The 16,865-nt window shown below is 46.6% G+C and overlaps 1 protein-coding gene across 3 annotated transcripts in view; it reads right to left on the reverse strand.

The window, feature by feature from the left end:
* ARHGAP29 (Rho GTPase activating protein 29) overlaps positions 1 to 16,865 on the reverse strand; it is a 109,896-nt gene that overhangs the window by 60,783 nt on the left and 32,248 nt on the right. For 2 of the 3 annotated variants that reach the window (XM_053391683.1, XM_053391681.1), the window contains exon 1: positions 812 to 1,063. The exons of the other annotated variant lie outside the window; for it this stretch is intronic. The gene's annotated coding sequence lies outside the window, so the exon portion shown is untranslated. Of the gene's footprint in view, positions 1 to 811; positions 1,064 to 16,865 lie in introns of those variants that run through there. 3 annotated transcript variants of the gene reach the window in all.

Genomic DNA, 16,865 nt, shown 5'->3' on the forward strand with positions numbered 1-16,865 from the left:
CCGAGCTCCCCCACCCCTTTCAAAGGAATATCTGGCATTCCTGGCCAGGCGCGGGCGGGGGTGCGCGCGCGCGACCGCAACCTCTCACTCTCACTCCCCCCCCCTTGCGCACCGCTCCTCCCAGCTGCAAAAGGCAGTCCAGGGCCCCCTTTCACCGGCCCATGCCTGAGCAGCCACAGCTGCCAAATCGCACGTCCACCTCCTCCTCCTCCTGCTGTCCATGCCCAGGATTTAAATACAATCGAAAGGAGGAGACGCTCCGGGTACAAAACACACACGGGGCGCGGGGGGGAGAGAGAGTGAAAGAGAGAGTGAGCGGGGCTGGCTGTAACTAAATAGTAACTGAGAAAACTACGTGGTGTAAAATAGGGCGGATTGGGGGGGGGAGGGGAAGGGCAGAGGGGTGAGGTACTGGCTGGTGTGGAAACACGCACCCGAAACGAGGGCGGGGAGAGAAAAAGGAAATTGTCAAGAGCGGGGTGTGGTGTGGCGGGGTGTCTGTGTGTGTGTAACACAACCCCCCAGAAAGGCGAACTCGGAACCTGACTGGAGAGTTTGGGAAGGGGGAGAAAAGAAGCGGCGGCGGGAGAAACCTCCTCTCCTCACCCCTCATACGAGTCTCCCTCTCTCTCCTGCCTCACTGCGCGCGGGGCAACCACTGCATGTGGGGAAGGAGCGCCCTGAGGAGAAAAATAACACACACACACACACACACACACAGGGGAAGGGGAGGGAGAACTGACAGACGTTGGCAGCCGACCCAATCCCCGTCGCGCGCTCCCCCTCAGCCGAAACCGCCCGTCCTCCTTACCCGGCAAACTTGAGAGGAAAAGCTGAGGTGGGGGGAGACGCGAAGGCGGCTCTCAGAGGCGTCGCCAGGTCGCTGCCGGCGGCTCCGAATCCCCGGGCACGAGGAGGAGGAGGAGGAGGCGGCGCGGCGGCATCAGCAGCGGCCGCCGCATCCCCTCCGCCTGCTAAACTCTCTCTGTCTTTTCTGCTCGCTCGCTCACACACACGCTGCTCGCTGCTAGACTGGCCAACGCCGCCACCCGCACAACACAACCGCTCCCAAGGCCCCGCCCCGCGCCGTAGCTCTTGCATGTGCCCTCCTCCTCCGCCCCGCTCTCCAAGCGCCGCCTCCCATTGGGCGGCTAAGCGAGCCCGGGGGCGTGGCTTATGCTAATCGGGCAGCAGGTACCGGCGAAGAAGGCGTGAGGGGCTTTTTCGGGAGGGGAGGGAGAGGGGGCCTCGCGCGAGCGCCCGGCTGGTTCTGTGTTCAAATTTTCCCTTCTTGTTAGGAGGGAGGAAGAAAAGAAAAAAAGCCACCACGCTCCATTGGCTCCATTTGACCAGGGAGGGACCCCATATTCTGGCACATGCCTTGGATAAATCTCTGCCCTGTTTGAATTTTGGGAGTGTTTTGGGTTGTAGGTCATGTATGTATGTATGTATGTTGATATCTATCCTGCAAGTGTTGATAAGCTTCAGACTTTCCTGTTTCTGCAGGACAGGACACACAAAATCGGGTGGCTTGCTTGACTCTGCCTAACAGGAGGGCCTGACATAAGTAGGAATGAAGCTGCCTGGCCTATACTGTACTGAGTCTCACCATTAGGACTGCCTAATTCAGTACTGTCTACTGAAAACAGCGTTTCCTGGCACTCTGGCACTCGTCACGGTGTCCCGTTGCGCCAGAAGCACTTTAGTTATGGCCACATGACCCGGAAAGCTGTCTGCGGACAAACGCCGGCTTCCTCGGCCTGGAAGCGAGATGAGCGCCACAACCCCATAGTCGCCTTTGACTGGACTTAACCATCCAGGGGTCCTTTACCTTACATTGACTGGCAGCAGCTCTCTGGGTGTTTCAGTCAGCAAGTCCCACCCAGTCCTACTTGGAGATGCCAGAGATTGAATGTGGGGCATTCTGCATGCAAGGCAGATGCTCTGCCACAGAGCTACAGCCCTCCCCTGAAGTCTGATGGCTTCTGTTTTCTTACTGCTGCCATGCCAGAGGTGACTCAGCATGTGTATTTGCAGGGGTGGCATGGGTTGGGGTAGGAAGATAATCCAGGAAATGATATGGGTGCTGCCAGAAATGTACTTCGACACAGTAGCTGAACCCTTCATGGGTTGCCAGGCTTCATAGTAATGCTGGCACATGGGAAGCTAGCTAGCCTGGACATCTGTTCAAGCAAAACAGCAAATACAGTACAATAGTGTATGTGCATTTGAATGCATGTTATCTACAGAAACAAAGCACCACCACATTATATAGCATTAAAGTATGGCATGTCTATTCCTTTTGACATGACACACTTTGGACAACCCATTGTGCCATATTCTGATTCACAGCTGACAGACCAGCAGAGCATCTATAACGTTTCCTTAGGACTGGGTATTCTCCAGATGTGTTCGACCCCAGCTCTCATCAGCCCCAGCTAGGGTTGCTACCCATCTCTAGAAAAATGTGAACGTCCTTTTTTGGAGAAAACTGTCCCATGCCCTGTTTGGACTTCAAATGGGATGCCTTTTTTACGTATTCAAGCTCCTCTTCCTCCTCAAAACTGTGCAGGCAGAGGGTGGGTCACGGAGAGTGAGGGAGTTTGCAGTGCATGGGCCTGCTATAGTGGAGTCTCAGGTTTTCCGCAGGCAGGGGGGTGGCCGATAGGTCGGAGAGCAAGAGGTGGCTTTCGGGGGTCTCTTGTCGGGGTGCGGTGCGGTAGAGAGAGCTTTTGCGTGGGCAGAGGGGGTGGGCGTTAGTCGGACTTGGAGAGCAAGTACCAGCTATATATGCAATGTGCAATATTTTTCTTACAGTTGTAAATCATAGTGCTTTTGTTCTTTTTTTATTGAATAAACCACTGTAAACCCCATGTGCCATTGCAATGGGTTGCTCTGAAGTCATTTCTGCACTAGGTAAAGTAATTTTTAGCCCCCGCCCCCAGTCCCCTATTTTGCCTGAACAAAGGTAGCTACTGGCAGCCAGTAAAAATCTGGGAAAGTGGGAGATGGGGTTCAATAACATATGGATGGCTTAGGGTATGATTGGCTAACCCTGCTGTGGGTGCACCAATGATTGTGGTATGTAACACCTAATTTTAAAGCATGTATGGTTGCTTTGGTAGGTCTTCTTTGGCCTTTGCTTCCTCCACTTAAAGCTGAACCATGACCAACCCATACCTTTTAAGATCTGGTCTTCTCTCAAGAATCTGCAATTCTTCACCCTGAGCATAGCTAGAGACATGAGGGGAATCTTTATAATAACACCGGTTCTGAGAGATCTGCATTGGCTCCCAGTATGTTTCCGAGCACGATTCAAAGTGTTGGTGCTGACCTTTAAAGCCCTAAACGGCCTCGGTCCTGTATACCTGAAGGAGCGTCTCCACCCCCATCATTCAGCCCGGACACTGAGATCCAGCGCCGAGGGCCTTCTGGCGGTTCCCTCATTGCGAGAAGTGAAGCTGCAGAGAACCAGACAGAGGGCCTTCTCGGTAGTGGCGCCCGCCCTGTGGAACGCCCTCCCATCAGATGTCAAAGAGATAAATAATTACCTGACATTCAGAAGACATCTTAAGGCAGCCCTGTTCAGGGAAGTTTTCAATATGTAACGCTGTACTGTTTTTAACACTGAATGGGAGCCGCCCAGAGTGGCTGGGGAAACTCAGCCAGATGGGCGGGGTATAAATAATAAATTATTATTATTATTATTATTATTATTATTATTATTATTATTATTTAATAATTTAATAATTTATTATTTATACCCCGCCCATCTGGCTGGGCCTCCCCAGCCACTCTGGGCGGCTTCCATAGAAACCAAAAATACAGTAAAATATCACACGTTAAAAACTTCCCTGAACAGGGCTGCCTTAAGATGTCTTCTGAATGTCAGGTAGTTGTTTATCGCTTTGACATCTGCTGGAAGGGCGTTCCACAGGGCGGGCGCCACTACCGAGAAGGCCCTCTGCCTGGTTCCCTGTAGCTTTGCTTCTCGCAATGAGGGAACCGCCAGAAGGCCCTCGGCGCTGGACCTCAGCGTCCGGGCAGAATGATGGGGGTGGAGACGCTCCTTCAGGTATACTGGACCGAGGCCGTTTAGGGCTTTAAAGGTCAGCACCAACACTTTGAATTGTGCTCGGAAACGTACTGGGAGCCAATGTAGGTCTTTCAAGACCGGTGTTATATGGTCTCGGCGGCCGCCCCCAGTCACCAGTCTAGCTGCCGCATTCTGGATTAGTTGTAGTTTCCGAGTCACCTTCAAAGGTAGCCCCACGTAGAGCGCATTGCAGTAGTCCAAGCGGGAGATAACCAGAGCATGCACCACTCTGGCGAGACAGTCCGCAGGCAGATAGGGTCTCAGCCTACATACCAGATGGAGCTGGTAAATAGCTGCCCTGGACACAGATTTGACCTGTGCCTCCATGGACAGCTGTGAGTCCAAAATGACTCCCAGGCTGCGCACCTGGTCCTTCAGGGGCACAGTTACCCCATTCAGGACCAGGGAATCCTCCACACCTGCCCGCCTCCTGTCCCCCAAAAACAGTACTTCTGTCTTGTCAGGATTCAACCTCAATCTGTTAGCCGCCATCCATCCTCCAACCGCCTCCAGACACTCACACAGGACCTTCACCGCCCTCACTGGTTCTGATTTAAAAGAGAGGTAGAGCTGGGTATCATCCGCATACTGATGAACACCCAGCCCAAACCTCCTGATGATCTCTCCCAGCGGCTGCATGTAAATGTTGAAAAGCATGGGGGAGAGGACAGAACCCTGAGGCACCCCACAAGTGAGAGCCCAGGGGTCTGAACACTCATCCCCCACCACCACTTTCTGAACACGGCCCAGGAGGAAGGAGCGGAACCACTGTATGACAGTGCCCCCAGCTCCCAGCCCCTCAAGACGGTCCAGAAGGATGTTATGGTCGATGGTATCAAAGGCCGCTGAGAGATCCAGCAGAACTAGGAAACAGCTCTCACCTTTGTCCCTAGCCCGCCGGAGATCATCAACCATTGCGACCAAGGCAGTTTCAGTCCCATGATGAGGCCTGAATCCCGACTGGAAGGGATCCAAATGGTCCGCTTCTTCCAGGCGTGCCTGGAGTTGTTCGGCAACCGCTCGTTCAATCACCTTGCCCAAGAATGGAAGATTTGAGACTGGGCGATAGTTGGCCATCGTGGCCGCATCTAAAGATGGTTTTTTAAGAAGCGGTTTAATAACCGCCTCTTTCAGCGGGTCTGGGAAGGCTCCCTCACGGAGGGAGCATTCACCACCCCATGAAGCCCATTGCCCAGTCCTTCCCGGCTAGCTTTTATAAGCCAGGATGGGCAAGGATCCAGGAGACAGGTGGTTGGTTTCACTAATCCAAGCAGCCTGTCCACATCCTCAGAGGTAACAGATTGGAATTGATCCCACTCAACTTGACTAGACAGAACTCTAGCACTCTCCCGCCCCGGTCCTGCTCCCACGGTGGAGTCTACTTCTTCCCGAATCTGAGCGATTTTATCTGCAAAAAACTTTGCAAAATCATTGCAGGAGAACATGTGGCCTGTACTGGGCCCCGATGTTGCAGGTGGTTCTGCTAAATTGTGAACCACCTGAAAAAGTCTCCTGCTGCTGTTTTCTGCAGATGCAATAGAGGCGGTGAAGAAATTCTTCTTTGCCGTCGCTATCGCCACTTGGTAGGCTCGACGTTGAGCTCTAACCTGTGTCCGGTCAGATTCGGAATGAGTTATCCGCCACCGGTGCTCTAGCCGTCTCAACGATTGTTTCATTGACCTCAGATCCGTGGAAAACCACGGAGCTGTCCGGGCTCCATGCAATCGGAGAGGGCGCTTCGGAGCCAAACAGTCAATAGCCCTGGTTAACTCCACATTCCAGCGGGCCACCAGGGAATCGGCTGAAAGGCCATCAACATGGGATAAAGCATCCGCTACCACTCTCTGGAAACCATTTGGATCCATTAAGTGGCGGGGGCGGACCATCCAAATTGGTCCCACCTCCCTGCAGAGGGGATAGGTCGCAGAGAAGTCCAGTTGCACCAGGAAGTGATCTGACCATGGCACTTCTTTCGTTTCACTTTTACTTAGTGTCAGATCACCAACATCCATAGAGGTAAACACCAGGTCCAAGGCATGTCCGCGGCTATGGATTGGGCCAGACTTATTCAGGGGCAGCCCCATGGAGGCCATGCTTTCCACGAAGTCCCGAGCATGGATGTTAAAATCCCCTAGGATGACCAAGCTAGGTGTCTCCAGGAGAACATCCGCCACGACCTGAAGCAGCTCAGGCAGGGAATCCTTGGTGCAGCGGGGAGGTCGGTACACCAAAAGGAATCCTGTACTGCCCCTATTGCCCAACTTCCAGAACATGCACTCGGAAAACTGGGTCTTCCCAATAGGACACCTGGTGCAAACTAATGACTTCCTAAAAATCACTGCAACCCCCCCTCCCCGCCCACATGACCTGGGTTGTTGTGCGTAAGAGAAACCTGGTGGACAAGCAGCGGCAAGGACTGGCCCATCTGCTTCATCCAGCCAAGTCTCTGTTACACATGCCAGGTCCAGTCCTCCATCCATGATCAAGTCATGGATGGCAGTGGTCTTATGAATCATTGACCTGGCATTGCACAGCAGCACCCTTCAGCTTTGCTGCATCAGACAACAATTTGGTTTAACTTCTCAGCAGAATTTAAAACTAACCTGCCATTTGCTCAAACCTTTTTCCAATTGCTTTCAGTCTGCTTCTAACATATTTCTCACTCGTTCATTTTCTTTTCATGCTGTGGCTAAGCAATATGCTCCACTAGGTGAGCTTTAATTAAAGACACTCATTTCCCTGCTCAAGAGTTCAGCTGCAACTGGGCCCTCTTGTCAGCCAGATGATTGCTTGCATCCAGCCATATCTTAAGCACACAGTAGTTCATCTGTAAGCCCAGTTTATCTGAGATGCCCATGAAATACTAGCCCCATACAGCAATCCGAAATGCAGAAGTCAGTGACAGAGGGCAAAGGCATGCAGGGGGAAAGTGTGAGTTGAATGGAATGGGTCTTTGGTAAAAGGTCAAAGGTTGGAACAAGCTGACCACCTAAGCAGTGAATAGTGGGCCTGTTTAACAACAATAAAAGAGAGTGTTTGTACTTTGGGGGCTATTACATCAGCATTTGTTGGCTATGCTGGTCACGCATCGCTGGAGGATGGATGGGTGAGGATTGCTCCACAGTTAGTCTTGCTTGAAACAAGCCTTCTTGAAAACTTGCTTCTCTTTAGCCAAGACCTACTGGAAACACATGCTCTCATAACCTTTAGAAGAGTCAGAAAGGCATCTGAGGGCTGAACAGTAGGTTCTTTCCAGCTGAAAAAGTAAAGGCATTCTATGGCACTGCAGGATCTATCAAATGCCATGTGGTATCATTATACAGAATGGTTTAAAATAGTGTACCTTAAAAAAAACCAGGAAATTATTATTATTATTATTATTATTATTATTATTATTACTATTATTATTTATATCCCGCCCTCCCCAGCCGAAGCCGGGCTCAGGGCGGCTAACAAAAATAAAATAATACAACATTCTAAAATCATTTCATTAAAATTAATTCAACTCAAATTGATGGCAACCATTAGGCTAAAGTTCTGTGAAGATTGCCAAAGGAGGGAGTCATGCTGTGCCATGACCAAAGGCCTGGTGGAACAGCTCTGTCTTGCAGGCCCCGCGGAAAGATGTCAAGTCCCGCAGGGCCCTAGTCTCTTGTGACAGAGTGTTCCACCAGATTGGAGCCTCAGCCGAAAAAGCCCTGGCTCTAGTTGAGGCCAGCCTAACCTCTCTGTGGCCTGGGATCTTCAGGATGTTTTTGTTTGAAGACCGTAAGTTCCTCTGTGGGACATACCAGGAGAGGCGGTCCCATTAAAGAGCATTAAAAATGCATTAAAGAGATGAGCTTCAGGGTTAAGGTACTCTAAAGTCTAAAACATTTGTGGATCTATGAAATATTATCATATATTACTATTAATTATTATACAAGATGCTTCAAAATACCTTAAAATATCAGTAAGCTTTTCTGCTATTGGAGCCATAGCGAGCGTAAGATTGCGGGTGGGTTTGTATTTGGTCAGCGACTCCCCATGCATCTTCCAGAATTCTGAAATTGTAAAGTTTTAGACATATCATGCTTTGAGCAGACCCACTGAAATCCATGGGAATTGGGTTAGCCACAACTACCTGAATTCCTACTGATTTCAATGGTTTTACTCTAAACATGACTAAGTCTGGGTCCAGCCAATAAGTGGAAGTAACCTCCAATGGATTTTAGTGGGAAATGCTTTCAAGCAGGTTGCTTTGGTTTGCAATCCGAAGCACACACCTACCCTGGGAATAAGCAGCACTAAAGCCAGTGGGGCTGACTGCGTAAAATGCAGTAAGATACTTGTGTTTGCTACCCTTGAGTATAGGCCGGACGTTATAAGCCCCCTCCCCCCCCCCTTCTGCAATGATCTGCTTTATATATGTATAGTTCCTGGGTAAAGTAGAACATTGCAAAAACAAGGCACTGAACTGTTACTCATTTTACCCATAAGGCCAAGGACACCCCTAGACTTTGTCCTCCTTAACAAACAACAGTGGAGTACTGTTGCAAAGAGGGCTGCATACAGCTTCCAGAAAAAAATGCAGTCTTTTGCAGCCTTCAGAATCAAGGCAAAGCACAAGTTTCAAAATGTGCCGTTATTCCGTAAGGCTATGCTCATTGGTCTTGAAACCTAGCGCCACACTCCTGTATGGGCCTTGCACATTTATTAGTAGTTAATGAACAAAACTAATGCAGGTTAGAATGTGGATTATTTCTATATCTGACTAATCATACTCATTAAAACCAATGGACTTAAATTACCGTAGTAATGATCATTGGTTTCAATGGGTCTTCTCTGAGTTTGACTTAGTAATATGGTTACTGTCTTACTAGCAGCAAAAAAATACAAAAAAATTACTGTATTTCACAACCCATAGTAACCAATGAGTATAAGCTGATTTTAACCATATTTGACCCTAGAATAAGGTCTAGGGTCAACAGGTTAACATTTAGTAGTTAATCCATCATTTTTTCTTTCCTCTGTACCTCTTCGCTAAATTAAAGGAATTTTTTTTTGGGGGGGGTAATGCATAAAAAATATGATTGCCTTGTTGTTAGCAGCTGCATGCACAGAAATAGCGAACCATTGGAAAGTCCCAGTCCTGCCCTGTTGAAATAGTTGGATGAATAAAATTGGGGCTGTCAGAACGACTGACTCAACATTGAAGGGTTGTGGGAGGCATATCAAAAGGCAGTAACTTCGCTTTGACTTTGTTTCTTTTCATTATGTGAGCAAATGCCTGCCCCTTTCCCAACAGCTAGCCTGGCTTCCCAGGGATGCCGGTACCTGCAACCGTGTTACATTTGAGTTTTGGTATGTAACACTGTGTTTGTATTGAGAATGCTCTTTGTGCCCCACTTCATTGTGCATTATTTCTTAAACCAAATGTTGTTTGTATTCTCAAAAAATGGCAATAGAAACATTAAATTAAAAATAAAGCTTTTGTAAATATATAAAGCCATTACAGAGTTGCAAGCTATCAATTCTGCCAATAGTAGATCTAGAGGAAGAATGAATAAAGGCACCGAATGCAGAAAGATTAAAAAGAAATTGGTTCCTTCGATGGATTGGTGCTATAAATGCCAAAATGAAGTGAGAGTAAACAAATGTAAAATAATTCCATGTGTGGTCCATGGTCAGTGGTAGAGCACATGGTTTGCATTGCAGAGGGTCCCAGGTTCAATATCTGCCATCTCCAGGCAGAGAAAGAATAGTCTCCTGCCTGTAACCTTGGAGAACATCTGCCAGTGATATAGACAATGCTGAGGTAGATGGTCTGATTCAGAGTTTCCCAAACTTTGGTCTCCAGCTGTTTTTGGACTACAATTCCCATCATTCCTGACCACTGGTCCTTCTAGCTAAGGACTGATGGGAATTGTAGTCCAACAACAGCTCAAGGCCCAAGTTTGGGAAACCCTGGTCTGACTCAATATAAGGCAGCTTCCTATGTTGCTATGTACTGCTTTGGGATCCTCTGATTCCCTATCCTTGTGAAACTGAGCTTGCACAACTAATGGCTTCAGCAACAATTGCAGTATCTGATCTCCAGATTCCTCCATGTTCCAGGATGTTTTGTCCCTGTTGCAAAGTTTACTTTTTAAGATCAATGTTTCAGAGGTAAGGGAATGGCATGAAACGAGAGCTATGCCTTTACCAACTGTGTTTTGGTTAGTATAATTGCCCAAGTGAATCCACTGCTCATCTGTCCACCACATGAATGACAGAAAAACATTCCTCATCGCCCTTTATCCAGCAAAACTTTCATCATAAAATACTATGAATTTCTGCCAGTTTTTCAGACATGTGCTAATAGCCCTACTGGATTTCATAAATATTCCATTTGGATCTGACTTTTTGACCACGAATGTATCTGGATACATGAGGAACTTTATGCAAAGCTTTCAGTTAGGGCACTTAAGTAAACAAGAGGCTAAGTAGGGAAGCAGAAATGTAGCTAAAAGCTGCACATGGTATTTGAGAAATTTCAAGGTGGAGCTAAAAGGAATTCACCAAATCACTACAGAAATGCCATAAGGTCCTCAGCTTCCTGATTTTCTGCCTTTATTTGTCCTCTGCCCTTATAAGTCCACTATAACAGCAGGTGGGTTGGGATCTGCTACTGGATGACAGAATGACCTAAGGTGGGTGATGGCAGCAGCACGACAACCATACAAATACACAGCAAGGAAATAGGAAGTGGGTCCCCAGATGCATAGCTGAGCTAAAGGCGGGTCCTGAGTCTGAAAGCTTAACAACTATACAACTCGTGATATGACATCATCACCCTGTGCCTGCCCTTCCAGCCAATGATATGAGGTGGAAGGATGGGAGTTGTACAGTGCAAGTATGTTGTAATAGAGCAGGCATGGTCAAACCTGGCCCTCCAGCTGTTTTGAGACTACAACTCCCATCATCCCTAGCTAACAGGAGCGGTGTTCAGGGATGATGGGAATTGTAGTCCCAAAACAGCTGGAGGGCCAAGTTTGGCCATGCCTGTAATAGAGGTTTAGAGGAAGAGATAGAAAAGAGTGCAACAGCAGCTATGAATATCTCATAACGTTCATGCACTAGGATAGATCTTTATAACTTTCTAATAGTTATTCATCCCTTTATTTGAATTTATCTAGTCCTTTTTCATATTCAGCTATCCTGCAGCCCACTCTGCTGGTTCTGGTAATAACAGTTCAACCACGAACTGTGTAAAATAAGTCAATGCTCTCTGTGATGGCATGGCCTGAAGGCATGCAGCCTGCCCCATGAGAAGGGAGAGAAGCAAGTAAACCGACTAACTAAACCAACCCTTCTGCCTTCTTAACTTAACCACTGCCACTATGTAGAATTGTAGGTGCATATACATTTTTCTCTGCCTGCCGCAACCCACTCCCAATATTTGGCAGAGTGGTATGGCCCTTAGGGAACAATTCAGTAAAATTGTTTTAGAAAAGTAGTTACTGATAGGGGCAATTTTTCCAGATTTCAGTTCATGTTTCCCAAACCCAGAATAATGGTATATGTTTTTAATACATTTCTATACTTTTTTCCTTTTCTAAAAGGGAAAGAGTTCTAAGGAATGTAACATTTAGCAAAGAGTGCCTTTAAACAAACCTTCATTTCATCTGGAATTTCACTTGATTAGAGGAAAGTACTCTTTCACACCCATAATTCATTGATGGAATTTGCTGCCAGAATAGGGTGGCAACAACCACTTGGTTAGGTAGCTTTAACATGTAATAAGTCTATCAGGCACTAGTTATGAAGTAAGCAGGGGTATTCTGATAAACAAGAGACAAATAGAGTTCAAGGAAAATCACCTTTATTTCATAACTTATGGTCCCCAGTCCAGACACCTCCTACAGTTATACGGACTCTCCAGATTCAGAGGCAGCATGCTGATAATCACAGGTGGAGAGAGTGCTGTTGTTACACTCATGTCCTGCTTGTGGCCTCCACAAAGCCTTCTACTTGGCTGTTGTGGAGGCAGGAAGCTGAACTAGATAGTCTTGCAGTCTGATTCATTCAGCAGGCCTCCTCTTACATTCTTAATATTTATTTCTGGATAATGAAATTGCATCCAGTTAAATTTGCCCCCATCCACATGTGTTTGCAACACATCCAGCCAGTTTGTTCCAAAAAGGTTTTTTAAAAGATGAGAGGTCCATAAATCTCTGCGGAGGAACGGATCCGAACAGGCATCGTGCTCTGTTGTGTGTGCTTAGGTTTTCATATGTTTTTGCATTCCACAAAAGCAGATAAGGGATTCCAAGTCCATCTAAGCAATGGGGCTCTGTTAGTAGAAAATGTTAACGATGCATATTAGCACAGGGCATTGAACGGGAGCTTCAATGCATTAGTGCAAGCAAAATTCTAACCAGAGAGAAACGGCTTCCCTACTGACATGGGCAGGAGAAGGTTCCTGCACAGCTGTTATTGATTTCAATGGGGCATGTGCAGGAGAACCTCCCAGTGAATTATGCCGCTTTTAAAAGGATGTTCTTTTATTTTTCCACGTAATTATCACCGAAGCAACCAGCCTGTCCCATTTAAGCAAAAACAAAATACAGAAAGCAAGCCACAACACTGCCCCTCTATTTTGCACATTAAAAACAAAACAAAATTGTTAGGAGGCTGTGTACTTTCCCTGCACCTGCACTATGCTGGAGTGAACATCAATCTACAAACATGGGACAAGCCGAAAGGCAAATCCTCCCCTCTCTGCTCACTCTGTTGCCCCCCCCCCACTTTTACACAAAAGGAAAAAAACTGGTTCTCAGGAGAAGGGTGGGGGAGGTCAGGACAAAACATGCAGTAAGAAGTCTTGTTTTTTATGCCAATCTCAACTATTTTGTTTGGCGTTCAGCTGCACATTCTTTGCCAGCGCTCAATATTATGCTGCAACAGGCACAAATAGAACAGTAACTAAGGAGCAGACTAGCATGTTAATATTTCAGACATCGGGGGGGAAAGCCCATCTTTGATCAAATGTAGGAAGTTTCTGTGATGTACTCAAGAGTATGTCTATGCACTTGTGGGTCTCCTATATAGCACTTTTGTCATGCAGAAAGTTACCATATTTTTTGCACCACAACACTCACTTTTTTCCTCCTAGAAAGTAAGGGGAAATGTCTGTGCATGTTATGGAGGGAATGCCTACGGGTGGCATGCCTATGGATTTTCCTCCTCTAAAAACTACGTGCGTGTTATGGTCGGGTGCGTGTTATAGAGCAAAAAATACGGTAGTTTCCTAAGTTTCAGAAGGGACATTAGTTCCTTGGGGGGAGGGGGACCTGATATCCATCCAAGCATTGCTGTGAAGGCAGAAGAGCTTTTAGGTCCAGTCACACATAAGCAAGGTTTATGTACCAATACTATTTTTTTAAAAAATTGAATGTTTCAGTAGAGAACTGGTCTACAAGCCAGTGCTGTGTAGTGGTTGGAGTGTTGGACCTGGGAGACTAGAGTTCAAATCGCCACTCAGCCATGAAGCTCACTGGGTGATCTTTGGTCAAGCCACTGCCCCTCAGCCTAACCTAACACAGTGTTTTTTGTGGAGATGAAATGAAGAGGGGGAGAACAAAGCACACCATATTGGGTTCCTTGGAGAAAATGGTGAGATATCAGTGTAGATAATATAATAACAATAAGAATAGAATTCTACACACAGAAAGACCATTTAACTCTCATTACCTTCAGTGACATTTAGGGAGCCTGAGTACAGGACTGCAGCCACGATTGAAATATCACACAGGCCTCTTGGAAGGACTTAGGGCAGGGTTGGGGAACCAGCGTCCCTCCAGATGTTGCTGGACTAGTTTCTTTCACCCCTGACTATTGGCCCTATGTGCTGAGGCTTATGGGAACTGGAGTCCAGCATTTCGTAGAGCTGGAAGGGACTGCAAGTGTCATCTGGTCCAACCCCAAGCAATGCAGGAATCTTTTGCCCAATGTGGGGCTTGAACCCAGGACCCCGAGATTAAGCACCTCATGCTCTACCAGCTGAGCTATCCCAGGTCCATAGGGGGTGCAAAAACTGGAGGCTCATCACAGCTGCTGTCCTAGATTCAAAAAAGGAGTTTGGACATCACTTCCAACCAAATGGATGTACCTTTGAGGAAACTGGTGACATACAGAGATTCTAAAATGATGTCTTCTGGCTTCAAAGCTGAAAGCTGGCAATAGACCACAGTAGCTTGAAACTTTCACTTACAGAACACTTGTCCTTTAGCAGTTGCATGACAGGCAGAATTTCAGCGCATGACGCTTTCCCATGAATAAAGAGGTGTTGTGACTAAAAACTTTACCAGCTGAATTTCTACCCGTGTTGCCACTATTAAAGACTCCGGAAAACCCAGTAGAGGGGAAATGCACTGCCTTTGAGTGGGGAAGAAATTGATTTCCCTTTAGGAATAAATTGGAAAGGAGGGCTACCGCTTAGAGCATGTGCAAAGGAAAATCTAACTCTACAAGGAAGGACTTGGTTCACTTCAGGCACAGGCAAACTTGGCCCTCCAGATGTTTTGGGACTACAACTCCCATCATCCCTGAACACTGGTCCTGTTAGCTAGGGACAATGGGAGTTGTAGTCTCAAAACAGCCAGAGGGCCAAGTTTGGCCATGCCTGGTTCACTTAGTGCAACATTCAAACCTTCCTTATTACAAGGTGTTCTGTACATGCCCTAAAGTAAGTAAAGGAACCCCGATTTTTATATATATAAAAATGTGGTAATTAGTCATTAAGTCACCCGACTTCAGCTTATAACCCAAAATGTCCGGAGTTTTTATTATTCTCCTTGATGTACTGAATTCCATAAAATGGATGGCATGCTGGGTGAAGTATTTCCCTTGATAAAGCATTTCATTCCATGTCCCCCTCCCCAACACTTGCCCCGCTAAGGAATGTAAACTAAATGAGTGATTAGCTTCTATGTCAGCCTGCCTACATTTTGATCTCTGAAACCAAACAAAAACCCTCGTAATTTTTCTTCGCAGCACAACTGCCCGCTTGGATGACTGCCAGTGTACTGAAGTGAAATGCTGACAAATCAGAGGCATGGTGAGCTGGTAGTTCTCGTGTGGGACTGAAATGGGTGTCCAACCAGTTCCCCATGGGGTTGTACTTCCCCCAAAAGAGCACAGGTACAAAGTTTTGGAAGATCCAGCATTGTCACTCAAGCACCAAATGTCTTGGGTGGCTCAGAGTGCCTTTGAAGGAGCTTCAGCTGGTTTGCCAGCTGCAATTATTCCTGGACAGAGATAGCCTTGCTATGGTGATTCATACTCTGGTAAATTCCCAGCTGGATTTCTGCGATGTGTTATATACCTGGGACTGCCTGTAAGATGCCCTGGAAACTTCAGTTAGTGCAGCGCTTGCTTAGCTGTCAGAATTTTGACTGGTATATCCAGCATTGCTCATATTATACCTGTTTGAATTCCATTTGCTTCTGAGCCCAAGGTGCTTGGGACTCGGGTGCCTGAAGAAATGCCTCTCCTTATATCACCGTGTCTTAAGGTCTTCTGCAGAGGCCCTTCTCCAATTCTTTTCTTCTGCGATACAGTCAATGATCTGGGGCCACCTACTGTGCTTCAAGGTTGATTTGAACTCTGGTCTCCCATGTCCTAGTCCAACACTCTAACTGCTATGCACCAAAGGCTCTTAACAGAGATACATTTTGCAGTCACAAAAGGGAGAGGGCCTTTTCTGTGTCCCAGCTTCGGAATGCCCTCCCGAAGACGACCTGTCTGGGCTTTTTAACATCACCAGGCAAATATCTTCCTACTTGTTCAGGCATTTGAGATGGTATCTTAATTAAAACTGCCTCCTCTGCTCCTTAGAGTTATGTTTTTATCGTGCTGCTTATTGTCGGCATGTAGTATTCATAAGTTATGTGAATAGTTTCACACACACTTTTGTACACCACCCTGGAAACTTCTGCTTAAGACGTTTTAAGAATAAATTGCAGCCTCAGACATATAGAAATCTTAGCTTCTGGATAGGATTTGAGATTTATTATACAGTAGTTCTACAGAAAATCGTCTTTGGCAGCAGATCCTCCCCAAAGTTGTGGGGTCTGGGAACCCTTCGCTGTGTATCCTCTCTCCTCTTCCTGTTGAACGGAGGGCAGGAATTCAGCAGAGCACAGCGTAACTGAGAAATATTTGTGTTGGTCTTAAGATTATTGTGGAATGTTATCACAAGGAGTCATTATATCCCCACAGCTTGCATCACCACTCTTTGCACTGTAGAAGCTGTGGGTTGATTGTCTTTTATTTTTTTACTTAATTCAAAAAGTTGTTACACTGTCTGTCAACAGGGTAAAAATAAAAATCCCAGGGAAAATTATATAATGCCAGAGAACACATCCTGCTTTTAATACATTCTGTTTCTCAGTGATCCGTTTTCTTCAAGATAACACTGCATTAATATTCACTGATTAGGGAAAGAGTAACAGCTGACATAATGTGATGCTTCTGTTCTCTGGTGCTTAAGTACTCGACAACTTCTAAAATGCTAAGGCTTCAGTGCTCCCATTCCACCCTAGTGGTATTCTTTATCCTTCAAGTAAGTGGCAGAATATGCTGCATTTCAGGATTTGTCCAGTGTTCCTCCAAAACATTTTTCTAGCTGCTGCTGGTTTTATGGATATTTGCTTTATATTTGACTGCAGTGTTCACCTTCTATGTATATCCTACATCAAGATGAACAGAATGAGTTTTAAAATTAACAGCAGCAGCAACAACAACA

The sequence above is a fragment of the Podarcis raffonei genome, chromosome 6 (assembly GCF_027172205.1).
Source record: "Podarcis raffonei isolate rPodRaf1 chromosome 6, rPodRaf1.pri, whole genome shotgun sequence".
Taxonomy (NCBI): domain Eukaryota; kingdom Metazoa; phylum Chordata; class Lepidosauria; order Squamata; family Lacertidae; genus Podarcis; species Podarcis raffonei.